Below are 12316 nucleotides of genomic sequence, written 5' to 3'. Positions count from 1 at the left end.
GTTCCAGAGATATTTGCGCTGAAATGGTTAAGTGGACCTCACTGCCGGCCGTAGTGGCCGTGCGGTTCTAGGCGCTACAGTCTGGAACCGAGCGACCGCTACGGTCGTAGGTTCGAATACTGCCTCGGGCATGGATGTGTGTGCTGTCCTTAGGTTAGTTAGGTTTAATTAGTTCTAAGTTCTAGGCGACTGATGACCTCAGAAGTTAAGTCGCATTGTGCTCAGAGCCATTTTTTGGACCTCACTATTTATGTATATAGCGTTTATGTGACACCAAAAACAGACGTCAAGCCACAGTCACTAAAATATTTTTTTTAAAAGGTTACATAACTTGTTTCGAGGCACTGAGTCGTCAATTTCAAATCTAATGACAAATCTGCGAAACTGCATTAACAATTCCAACCATGCTATTTTCAAATATTACGAAAGAAGTGTGGTTGCAATTATTAATGCAGTTTTCCAGAATTGTAATTAAATTAGAAAATTACGGATGAGTGCGCCGAAACTAGTTACGCAACCTTTTAAAAAATGTATTGTTTTAGTGACTGTGGCTTGACGGAAGTTTGTAGTGTCACATAAGCATTTTAAATGTTTAAACGTGTTCCTCAGACGCTGGAAAAGTCTGCCAAACAGTTTATCAGAGGCCACTCTGCGCTCTGGATATTTTTCAGCACAGAGGGTATGGGCTCTTAGGCTACGTACAGTAAACATAGATCCGGAAATGCATATTCTCGGAGATAAGTCCAGTAGACATGACTCCGGAAATGCACAGTTTCTGAGATAAATCCAATAAACATGGGTCCAGAAACCAAAAATACGTACTTTCTGCCATAAAAAATTGTTTACAGGAGGTGTTCAACTTAGGGTCCTCTGCCCTCCAGCATAAGGAATGATACCCCCTTTGATGAATAACCGGTTGTTGTTGATGTTGTTGTTGTACCTGCTGGCACACGCATTGAAGATGTGACCCTGTAGATTCTGCACATGAATGATTGGTATGTCATGGATCAATTCCTTCAAGTTCCCCATAACCAAAAGCCTAGGGTATTGACGTCTGGGGTAACGAGCAGGTGTGGGGACTCCCGACAAATCTAGCAGCTCTGAAATGTCTGTGTAGAGGCCTTGTCATGGAGTAGACACACCGCCTTGACAGCTACCCGTAACCCCGCCAGGACCTTTCGGTAGTATGCTCGTGTAACGTTCTGTCCTTCCGACCATAAGCCATTAGCACCACACCGTGGCAGTCCCAAAAAACAGCATCATCGCGCCTGATGATGGATGCGCCTTCTTTTTCGGTAGTAGGGTGAGACCATATGTTTCTTTTACTGCTTTGTGTCGGGGTGGTGGAGACACACCCTGAACTCGTCCACGGTGATTAGAAGTTTAAAATTTTTTTCTGGTTTGCCTGTAACATTTTCGCTGCTGCCTCACTTCGGTGGGCTTTTTGGATGAGAGTGAGATGCTGAAAACTCATCCACGACTGATTTTCACTTTCCTACTGTCCTACTGTCCATTCAGACTGGTTTCAAAACATTAGAAGCGTCTGCAACACGTAACCACTGTGTCATATATGGTGCACTGTTGCTGTACGCTTGCGCCAGTTCAGTATCGATTATTAATGTATTGCTCCTCTCGAATGCAGAAAACGAATTACCTACCGCACGGTACGCCACTTTATCGATGTGCCGCACCATATTGTTTTGGCCTGTAGCGGTGTACTGTAGTACTATGGCAAAAGGATTTCAATGTGTTGTATGGCAGTAGACAAGTATTTGCAAATAAATAAACAAATAATTAAACAACTTCATTTTTGGAGGTGATAATTTAAACTCTGAGACTACCTCTCGTGCAGTCGATTGAAAAATACTGAGCATGCGTAGTACACTTCAAACTTATCTGCTGATAGTTTGTTTACTCTGGTTGGATTCGCCAATTTTAAAGTTGACTGTTGTGTTGTTGATAGTTTATTTTAATAACTGAACTGGCTTTGTGATAGGCAGACTGGGAGTTGAACAAAATAATTAATTTAAACAGTTAAGCTCTGGAGGCATATGACACATGACTACAGCTTAAGTGTAAATAGGTCATTCTGTGTAGGGACAATGCTTACAAAGCACTTGTTTGTACCAACAATATTAGGACAAAACAACGCAAATGAGTAATTCAAAAAATACACATGCATCTGACTTCGATAATACATCACACCTAGCTTCTAGAAGCATATAAGGTGACATTGACCCTAAGACGTCTCTTAGAAGACAGGTTGAAAACATGCACTACTATGTTCATACTGATTGCAGAGTTCGAGAAATCTTTTGACGATAGTGACTTGAAAGCACGCTTTGGAATTCTTAAGGTAACAGGGAATGGAACTTGTGCTGAGGCGTGAGTGCAGTTACAAGAATCAAAGGACTTGAAAGGGTGGCAGAAGTTGAGAAGGAAATGAGACAGAGTCGTAGCCTATCCACGATGTTAATGAGTTTACACAGTGAGAAATATGTGAAGAAAACTAAGGAGAAATTTAGAAAGGGAAAATAAAAATAATTTAAAACTTTGATATTTGGCGATGTCATTGTGATACTGTAGAAAAGGCAAAGGACTTAGAAGAGCAGGTCAACAGAATAGATAGTGTATCTACATCAACATCTACATCTACATCCATACTCCGCAAGCCACCTGACAGTGTGTGGCGGAGGGTACCCTGAGTACCTCTATCGGTTCTCCCTTCTATTCCAGTCTCGTATTGTACGTGGAAAGAAGGATTGTCGGTATACTTCTGTGTGGGCTCTAATCTCTCTGATTTTATCCTCATGGGCTCTTCGCGAGATATACGCAGGAGGGAGCAATATACTGCTTGACTCTTCGGTGAAGGTATGTTCTCGAAACTTTAACAAAAGCCCGTACCGAGCTACTGAGCGTCTCTCCTGCAGAGTCTTCCACTGGAGTTTATCTATCATCTCCGTAACGCTTTCGCGATTACTAAATGATCCTATAACGAAGCGCGCTGCTCTCCGTTGGATCTTCTCTATCTCTTCTATCAACCCTATCTGGTGCGGATCCCACACTGCTGAGCAATATTCAAGCAGTGGGCGAACAAGCGTACTGTAACCCACTTCCTTTGCTGTCGGATTGCATGTCCTTAGGATTCTTCCAACGAATCTCAGTCTGGCATCCGCTTTACCGACGATCAACTTTATATGATCATTCCATTTTAAATCACTCCTAATGCGTACTCCCAGATAATTTATGGAATTAACTGCTTCCAGTTGCTGACCTGCTACTTTGTAGCTAAATGATAAGGGAGCATCTTTCTATGCATTCGCAACACATTACACTTGTCTACATTGAGATTCAATTGCCATTCCGTGCACCATGCGTCAATTCGCTGCACGATCCTCCTGCATTTCAGTACAACTTTCCATTGCTCCAACCTCTCGATACACCACAGCATCATCCGCAAAAAGCCTCAGTGAACTTCCGATGTCATCCACCAGGTCATTTATGTATATTGTGAATAGCAACAGTCCTACGACACTCCCCTGCGGCACACCTGAAATCACTCTTACTTCGGAAGACTTCTCTCCATTGAGAATGACATGCTGCGTTCTGTTATCCAGGAACTCCTTAATCCAATCACACAACTGATCCGATAGTCCATATGTTCTTACTTTGTTCATTAAACGACTGTGGGGAACTGTGTCAAACGCCTTGCGGAAGTCAAGAAACACGGCATCTACCTGTGAACCCGCGTCTAAGGCCCTCTGAGTCTCGTGGACGAATAGCGAGAGCTGGGTTTCACATGACCGTCTTTTTCGAAACCCATGCTGATTCCTACAGAGTAGATTTCTAGTCTCCAGAAAAGACATTATACTCGAACATAATACGTGTTCCAAAATTCAACAACTGATCGACGTTAGAGATATAGGTCTATAGTTCTGCACATCTGTTCGACGTCCCTTCTTGAAAACGGGAATGACCTGTGTCCTTTTCCAATCCTTTGTAACGCTTCGCTCTTCTAGAGACCTACGGTACACCGCTGCAAGAAGGGGGGCAAGTTCCTTCGCGTAGTCTGTGTAAAATCGAACTGGTATCCCATCAGGACCAGCGGCCTTTCCTCTTTTGAGCGATTCCAATTGTTTCTCTATCCCTCTGTCGTCCATTTCGATATCTACCATTTTTTCAACTGTGCGACAATATAGAGAAGGAAGCACAGTGCAGTCTTCCTCTGTGAAACAGCTTTGGAAGAAGACATTTAGTATTTCGGCCTTTAGTCTGTCATCCTCTGTTTCAGTACCATTTTGGTCACAGAGTGTCTGGACATTTTGCTTCGATCCACCTACCGCTTCAACACAGGACCAAAACTTCCTAGGATCCTCTGCCAAGTCAGTACATAGAACTCTACTTTCGAATTCACTGAAAGTTTCTCGCATAGCCCTCCTCACACTACATTTCGCTTCGCGTAATTTTTGTTTGTCTGCAAGGCTTTGGCTATGTTTATGTTTGCTGTGAAGTTCCCTTTGCTTCCGCAGCAGTTTTCCAACTCGGCTGTTGTACCACGGTGGCTCTTTCCCATCTCTCACGATCTTGCTCGGCACATACTCATCTATCGTATATTATACGATGGTTTTGAGCGTTGTCCACTGATCCTCAACACTATCTGTACTTGAGAGAAAACTTTTGTGTTGAGCCGTCAAGTACTCTGTAATCTGCTTTTTGTCACTTTTGCTAAACAGAAAAATCTTCCTACCTTTTTTAATATTTCTATTTACGGCTGAAATCATCGATGCAGTAACCGCTTTATGATCGCTGATTCCCCGTTCTGCATTAACTGATTCAAATAGTTCGGGTCTGTTTGTCACCAGAAGGTCTAATATATTATCGCCACGAGTCGGTTCTCTGTTTAACTGCTCAAGGTAGTTTTCAGATAAAGCACTTAAAAATATTTCACTGGATTCTTTGTCCCTGCCACCCGTTATGAACGTTTGAGTCTCCCAGTCTATATCCGGCAAATTAAAATCGAAAACTGATTACAAGCTGAACTTGAACAAAAGTAAAACAAGGGTAATGGAATGTCGAATAAAATCAGGTGATGCTGAAGAAATTGATTAGGAAATGAGACGCAAAGTCATACACAAGTTTTGTTATTTGTGCCACAAAATAACAAATGATGGCCAAATTAGAGAGCATATAAAATGCAATTTAGCCACTGTAAGGAAAGCGTTTCTGTATAATCCCAAAAACCTTGAATCATTGATAACATTTTGGCTGCCTCCACAAATCTCAATTGAATCCTATTCTTTGTTCACATATAAAGATTTGTACTGTACATTATGACTGCTCGCTGAACTTACCTTCACACCAATGAATATTAAAGGCAAGAGAAATAGCTTTGCTGTTGTGGAAGTTGTAGTTGGCAGAATATTGCACAAACAATAGAGTGATTAGAATACTCAGCCCTGGAAATGGTTTATGACTGGTAACGATGACGATGGAAAATATTACTATCTTTCTAGGAAAAGCCTCTAGTGAGATAGAAAATAATTTGCACACATCAATATATTAACTCAAAAAATTACACATATGGGCACTAAAGGTGCTTTCGCCAATAAGTACTCGAAATACGTTTTATTACACATGAGTCCCCTGGTCAAAATCCAATGAATGACATAAAAAGTCAGTCATTCACAAAGAAATGATAATAAAAACCTTAACAGCATCAGCAATAAGTTTCCTGTCATGCATACAAAGCAAATGCAAGAACGAGAGTTTGTCATTTCTACTTGTGTTGGGGATATGTCAACAAACATTTTCCAGCGTGCATTGTGGCGCACAAAATATGATGTGCAGAGTGTATTAGACTCTATGGAATATACATCTTCCGTGTTTGTTGATGGGGCAACGTAATATAATGTGATAGTCAAATGTATTAGATTAGATTAGATTTACTTTCATTCCAATTGATCCGTAGTGAGGAGGTCCTCCAGGAAGTAGAACATGTCAGAAAAACAACAACACATGACAAATATTTACAACTCAAACAAATAAGCTAATGTACCATTCCACAGGTCTCAAGTGGAATGATCGTCATTTTTTAATGAACACTGTATGTAAGAATCATTTAACAAATACAAATTCACTGAATTTAAAATAAAAAGATTTTTTATTTATTTATAAGGTAATGAACGTGTAATACAACTACTATAATACTTATTTACAATGAACACATTACTGCACTCAAAGTGTGCAGAAGTTATATAAGTTATTGAAAATGTGTGTTCCTGAACAATGCACACCTTTTCGTACAAGACTAAGTGACTTTAAATCCTTGTGAAGATTATTCTTATTTCCAGTATTGATTCCATGAATTGAGCTGATGGTTTGAAAAAAGTGATATATTTTTATTGACCAATTTCATTAAAGAATAAATATATTGAGAAGCAGTAGTTAGTATCCCTAGTTACCTAAACAGGCTTCTGCAGGATGTTCTTGAGTTTACACCAAATATAACTCTTACTGCACGTTTTTGTGCCTAGAAAACTTTAGCTTGGCTTGATGAATTACCCCCCAAAAAATCCCATATGGCATTATGGAATGAAAGTAAGCATAGTATGCAAGCTTTTTCATTTTTACGTCCCCTATGTCTGACACAATTCGCATTGCAAATAGAGAATTGTTAAGACGCTTCAGCAGTTCTGTGGTGTGCTTTTCCCAGTTGAATTTATTATCAAGCTGTAATCCCAAGAATTTAACACTGCCCACTTCTTCTATGTGCTTGTCATCGTATGTTAGGTATATACTCGTGGGACACCCCTTACAAGTTCTGAACTACATGTAGTGTGTTTTTTCAAAGTTTAGTGACAAAGAATTGGCTAGGAGCCAGTGATTAATGTCCACAAATACTTTATTAGCTGATCTTTCTAAGGCTACACTTGATTTGATATTTATTGTAATGTTTATATAATCAGTAAACAGAGCGAACTTGGCATCTGGTAATGTTACTGATGAAAGGTCATTGATATACACAAGAAAAAGTAAGGGCCGTAAAATGGAACCTTGTGGGATCCCACATGTAATTAATTCCCAGTTGGATGATGCCTGATAGCTTGATACATGTCTCTTTCCTAATAACACCGTTTGTTTCCTGCCAGAGATATAAGATTTGAACCATTTTGCAGCATTTCTTGTTACACTATAATATTATAATTTACTTAAAAGGATATTGTGATTTACACAGTCAAATGCCTTTGACAGACCACAAAATATACCAGTTGCCTACAGTTTTTTATCTAATGAATTAAGCACATTTTCACTGTAAGTATAGATAGCCTTCTCAATATCAGAACCCTTTAGAAATCCGAACTGTGACTTTGGCAGTGTGCTATTTGAGATAAGAGGGTTATGAAGCCGATTGTACATGACCTTTTTTAAAATTTTTGAGACGGTTCCCAAAAGTGAAACTGGACAGAAATTTGATGCTATTTCTTGATCTCCCTTCTTAAACAGTGGCTTAACTTCAGCATATTTTAAGCATTCAGGGAATATTCCACTGATAAACGACTGGTTACACCGATAGGTTACTTAACTCAGAATCACATTCTTTAATTAGCTTTGTTGATATTTCATCATACCCACTAGACGTTTTTGATTTTAAAGATTTTATTTCTGCTGTATCTTCTTTTTGTTTTACAAGATACCCCTATTCCTTCAGTAATCCATGGCTTCTTTGTAGACTTTGCCCTAACCTTGTTAATTTTTTGGGGGATAACAGTGTTCGAATAAGGTAAACACTTTATTAGCGAAATTGCTATATTTTTCATTCATGCCATAAGCACTGTAAACATCAGTACAGCCAATGTCCCTGAGAAGTGTCCTAAAATAGTCAATTTTTGGCTTATTTATTACCCTCTTGAGCTCAGATTTAACAGATTTTATATCCTGTTCAGTATTAACATTTAACAGAAGGAACTGCATGTCATGATCTGAGAGGCCATTGACTATTGGTTTTGTAACATAATTTTGTCATTGGACTTTTCTATAAAGGTATTATCAATGGCTATTTGTGAGCAATTGGCTACCCTAGTCGGGAACTTTAAAGTGTGAATTAAGTTGAGTGATAGTGTTACTAACTCAGATAAGTTCTTATTGGGAGAATCTTTAAGGAAATCTACATTGAAATCACCAGCAACCACTATTTCTTTGTTTTTGGTTGTTAAATGAGCCACTACAGCTTCAAGGTGGTTTATGAACAGATTAAAATTACCTGCAGGTGCTCGATATACACTTAATATTATGAAGGATTTTGTGAAATTCTACTTCTGTTGCACATGCTTCCATATAAAGATGGTGGTTTAACCAGAAAACTAGACTTACTTCGTGATCTGATTACCACAAGATTGAATAAGTGTAAAAGCGTGGATGAATATGTGAATAAAATAATTGTAATCTCCAATCGTCTGAGGAACATTGGTTTTGAAATTGCAGATGAATGGATTGGAACTTTATTGTTAGCTGGACCACCAGAGAAATAGTCCCCAATGATTATGGATTTGAAAAGTTCAGGAATATCCATTACAGCAGGTAGCGTTTAAGTAAAGATTCTACAGGACGTGAACAATGAACCAGATTCTAATGCTCCAGAAGAAGAAACAGCTTCGGGTTTATACTCCAAGTACAAGAAGAAGAAACCAATAAGATTTTTCAGATGCCAGAAAATTGGACATATTGCTTCAAAGTGTAACGAAAAGTTAAGTATAAAACAAAAGAAGCATCTTAATTCTAGTAATCGTGATAGAAAGGCTACCGATACAGATAAGGCATTTTCTGTTTTTTACTCTTTTAATGAAGCGAATGACGATCTTGCAGAATGGTTCCTAGACTCAGGAGCATCTGTGTACATTACCAAAGCTCTGTCAGGTTTGTATGATGTTCAGTCAGGGACTGACATTGGAATTTCTACAGTTGATGGATCTAAGTTAAGGTGTGAACTCGCCGGAAAAGTGGATCTCAATTTGCTTGTGAATGGGGAAAAGGAAATTGTTACTGCTCATGATGTACATTATGTATAGAATATTGCAACTAATTTGTTGTCAGTAAGCAAAATAGTAAAGAAGGGTCATAAAGTTATCTTCGATATAGAGGGACCCGAAGTGATAAACTTTTGTGGTGATATTGTAGCTACTACAAGTAATGTAAAAGGTATTTACAAAGTGAATACAGTTCAAAATACTGCTGAAACAAGAAATCACTCTGTATATGCTGCAAAAGGTTTCTTGTGGCATAGGAGACTTGGACATTTGAATAGGAAAAGCATGACTTTACTTAATAATATGGCATCTGGGATGGAAAATTATGGAATGAATATTGTTCAATGTGAGCTGTGTTTGCAAGGGAAGCTGGTTAGATTGCCATTTAAATCGAGTCAGAGCAGACCTACCGAAGTCTTGCAACTCATACATTCAGATCTCTGTGGACCTATGGAGAATGAATCCTTAGGAGGCAGCATTTATTTCCTGACATTCATAGATGATTTTTCTGGATACATGCATGTTTATTTTATAAGTAGCAAGGATCAAGTGAATGATGTATATGTTGTTTATTGAGAAATGGTAGAAAAGCAGACTGGGAAGAAAGTTAAAATTTTAGATCAGACAATGGATCAGAATATGTAGACAGACGGTTTAAGGAACAGTTGAATGGAATGGGTATTAGGCATCAGACTACCATTCGCTACAGTCCTTCTCAGAATGCAGTTGCAGAACGAGCCAACAGAACCATTGTTGACCAGGAAAAGAGTATATTAAGCGATGCTGAGCTACCTAAGTAGTTTTGGGCAGGGGCTGTGTCAACAGCAGTGTATTTAATTAACAGATCACCTACCAAAGCTGTGAGACACAAGACACCTTATGAAGTATGGACTGGGAAGCAACTAGATCTAAAGCACTTAAAAGTCTTTGGAAGTGAAGCCATGGTCCAGATACCAAAACCATTAAAAGGAAAGTGGGAAGCAAAATCTGAAAAATATATTTTTGTTGGCTACTGTGAGGATTCAAAAGGCTACAGATTTTATAATCCTGTGAATAAAAAGATAATAAGTAGCAGAGATGTAGTATTTTTGGAGAATGATAGACTTAAAATAAAGGAAAGTAGTCAAAATGGTACAGTAATGCTACCAAGAATAATGTGAGATAGTGTTGAAACAGAAATGGAAAATGAAACAGAGGAAGAGGACAATAAAGAGGAAGTTGATGTGCTACCTGAGAATCAAAATGAGGACGAAGATTCAACAGAGGAAGTCAGTTTATGGTGGTCTTCACGTATAGCAAAACCAAAAGAATATCCGGATTATGAAATGTATGTTGCCCAAACAATCAACAATGAACCAATCACAGTTGATGAAGCTTTAGCAAGATCAAATGCTCAAGATTGGAAAAAGGCTATTGAAAAGGAGCTGCAATATTTTGTGGATAGTGATACATATCAATGGGTTGACATGCCTGAAAACAAAAAGCCACTAAGAACAAGATGAGTGTTTAGTATTAAAAATCCTGAGAGTGTAATACCAAAATTCAAAGCCAGATTAGCTGGCTGGAGTGGCCGTGCAGTTCTAGGCGCTACACTCTGGAGCCGAGGGACCGCTACGGTCGCAGGATCGAATCCTGCTTCGGACATGGATGTGTGTGATGTCCTTAGGTTAGTTAGGTTTAATTAGTTCTAAGTTCTAGGCAACTGGTGACCTCAGAAGTTATGTCGCGCAGTGCTCAGAGCCATTTGAACCAAAGCCAGATTGGTAGTTAAAGGATATTCCCAGAAAGAAGGAATAGATTACAATGAAACTGTCTCACCAGTGGTGAAGTATTCATCATTAAGATACTTTTTAGCTCTAGCAGTAAAGGAAGACTTATTAATTCATCAAATGGATGTGAAAACAGCCTACCTGAATGGAAGAGGAAATTATGTGATTCCACCTAATGAAGTTGAGCGACCTTATCAAGGGAAAAGGAGCATTAGGCGTTTGAAGAAAGGCATTTATGGGTTAAAGCAAAGTGGCCATTGCTGGAATAAATGTTTGCATAAACGTTTGATAAAACCAGGCATGTTACATCAAAGGCAGATTCCAATATACATCATAAAAGGAGCGATAAAGAAATTGCAATCATGGCCATATGGGTAGATGATTTTTTTTATTTTAACCAATAGTGAAAACCAGATGAACTTTTATAAAGAACAGTTACGGTCAGAATTTAATATGCATGATTTAGGGGAAATTAATCAATACTTAGGCATGAAGATTCTAAGAAATGCCAACAGAGAAGAATTATGGATTGATCGATCTCTGTACACAAGGAAGATCTTAGAAAAGTTCAGTATGGAAAATTGTAAACCTATTTCTACTACTATGGAAAACCATGCCAAACTGCAAATATCTGATGATGACAAGAAATGTAAGGAAAGTGTACCCTATTTGGAAGCTGTAGGAAGTCTACTGTACTTAGCACAGACTTCCAGACGAGACATTGCATTTGCCACAAATGCAGTAAGCAAGTTTTGCAGTGATCCGAGAGAAAAGCACTGGGTGGCAGTCAAGGGAATATTCAGATGTTTAAATGGAACTGCTGATCATAAGTTAAAATATTCTAAAACTGTAAATGTTAATTTGGAAGGATACAGTGATGCAGACTGGGGAAATGAGTTGGAAAGCAGACATTCCATCAGTGGAATTTGTTTTAGACTAACGGGAGGATTCATATCATGGTGTTGTAAGAGACAAAGAGCTGTTGCTTTGAGTACTGTAGAAGCTGAATATATGGCCTTGTCCTCCACTAACCAAGAAGCTCTTTGGTTCTGTACACTGATGAGTGAAATAGAATCTCCTCCGATATTAAAGCCAACTGTGGTATTTTGTGACAATATGGGAGCAATTAAACTTGCAAAAAATAATATCACCAGTGTAAGATCCAAACATATTGACATAAGGCATCACTTTATAAGACATCATTTGGAACAGGGCAATATAATCCCCAGCTATCTATGCGCAGAACAAATGCTATCTGATCTCCTAACCAAGCCTCTCAGTAAGGACAAATTTCAGAAGCTGGTGAAACATTATGGTTTAATCTGGGATGTATAGTGTTGAGTATCTGAAAAAGATTAGTTCAAGGGAGAGTATTGGGGATATGTGAACAAACATTTTCCAGCGTGCATAGTGGCGCACAAGATAAGATATGCAGAGTGTGTTAGACTCTATGGAATATACACGTTCCGTGTTTGTTGATGGGGCAACGTAATATAATTTGGAAGTCAAATGTGTTAATATGTG

The 12316-nt window shown here is 38.7% G+C and overlaps 1 protein-coding gene across 1 annotated transcript in view; it reads left to right on the top strand.

Moving 5' to 3' along the window:
- Nucleotides 1-12316, top strand: part of LOC126279094 (sodium-dependent noradrenaline transporter-like) — a 393514-nt gene that overhangs the window by 253598 nt on the left and 127600 nt on the right. The window lies entirely within an intron of this gene.

Source organism: Schistocerca gregaria, chromosome 6 (genome assembly GCF_023897955.1).
Source record: "Schistocerca gregaria isolate iqSchGreg1 chromosome 6, iqSchGreg1.2, whole genome shotgun sequence".
NCBI classification, from domain to species: Eukaryota; Metazoa; Arthropoda; class Insecta; order Orthoptera; family Acrididae; genus Schistocerca; species Schistocerca gregaria.
Note: the sequence above shows the minus strand (reverse complement) of the source record. Positions and strands in the feature narration are given on the sequence as shown.